Source organism: Telopea speciosissima, chromosome 6 (assembly GCF_018873765.1).
Source record: "Telopea speciosissima isolate NSW1024214 ecotype Mountain lineage chromosome 6, Tspe_v1, whole genome shotgun sequence".
Lineage (NCBI taxonomy): Eukaryota > Viridiplantae > Streptophyta > Magnoliopsida > Proteales > Proteaceae > Telopea > Telopea speciosissima.
The window spans coordinates 8,292,447-8,293,821 of NC_057921.1; the positions used below are offsets into that span (position 1 = coordinate 8,292,447).

The window sequence follows — 1,375 nt, forward strand, 5'->3', positions numbered from 1 at the left end:
TTATAGAAGGTCCTAGAGGAGGACGAGGGGGAAAGGGGGTTAGGAGACATGCCTTGGTTTTGTGATGCAAAGTTAGGCCTTTGGACACCAAGCTGGCCTTGATTGCGAAAGTTGGATGGGCCTGCTTTGTTCCCTTGGTTCCAGGAGAAATTAGGGTGATTTCTCCATCCTGGGTTGTAAGTATTGCTATATGGATTATTTTGGTAGAGAGCACTTACATTCTCAGTGTTGGAATTGCCCCCAAAGGTGTTGGAAAATTCCTCCAAAAGATGTCCAGGAGTATGGCATCAACTGCATATAGACACATGGTTTACCTGGTTAAGTGGTATAGACTCTTTAAGAACTATGGACTCCAACATTTTTATGAGGCTGTCAAGTTTGGCTTCCTTGGCTGGCATACCTTCAATGAGATATCCCTTAGTGGTTCTTTCAACCTCTTGGGAAGATTCCCACTCCCTAGTCTTATCAGCCAAGTTGGTTAAGAATGTCCATGCATCATTTTCCTCAGAAAAAGAAGTAAAGTTTGTAGGACACATGAACTCTACAAGTTGCTTGGTCTAAAAGTCAATACCCTCATAAATAATTTGGCATAGCTACCACAAGTCAAAACCATGGTGAGGGCATTCTAAGAGGAGGTCCTTGAATATTTCCATGAATTTAGAAAAGGACTCATGTGGTTTCTGCCTAAACTGGAGTATGTCACTCTTGAGTTTATTGGTCTTGTAAAGAGGGAAAATTTTTCTCAAGAAGACAATGGTAAACTGATTCCATGTGATAATGGAATTAGTAGGCAGTCCATAGAGCCACTTCTTGGCCTAGTCTTTCAGGGCAAAGGGTATAAACCTAAGCCTAATTGCATCATCAGTCAAATTCAGGACCTTAATTAGAACACAGACCTCCTCAAATTCCCTAAGGAAGAGATATGCATCTTCATTGGCCATTCCATGGAAGTGGGGTAGCATGCTAATGAAGTTGGTCTTGAGTTCATAATTGTTTTCTGTAACAGGTGGTAAGTTGTTGCAAGAAGGCTGTGCAGCCCTAGTAGGGTAAAACCTATCCTTAAGAGTCTTGGGTTGTTGGTCACCCATGGTCAAAGGTGGGGTCAAAGGTAGTGGAGAAGGTGGTATTCTAATAAGATGGTTACTTGAGTCACGAGTCCACACCGAAGCCACCTAAACAAATATGATGTTTCCTTTAGAAAATTTAAAGAAAAATAAAAGACTTAGAAAAAATCACAAAAAACAAGAGGGAGTCCAAGGTAGATAGTGCATCTATCCCTCAAGAATCGAATGGTTCCAAAGCTGTAAGGATGCCATAGAGGTTGACAGCAAGGGAACCTGTATAGTCTTCTATAGCCACCTACGTTCGACTCCAA

At 41.7% G+C, this 1,375-nt stretch overlaps 1 non-coding gene across 1 annotated transcript; it reads left to right on the forward strand.

The window, feature by feature from the left end:
- Positions 1-606: 606 nt before the first annotated feature.
- Positions 607-713, forward strand: LOC122666380. Its single transcript, XR_006333573.1, has one exon. It is a non-coding gene; the product is annotated as a small nucleolar RNA R71 (small nucleolar RNA).
- The last annotated feature ends 662 nt before the right edge of the window (positions 714-1,375 follow it).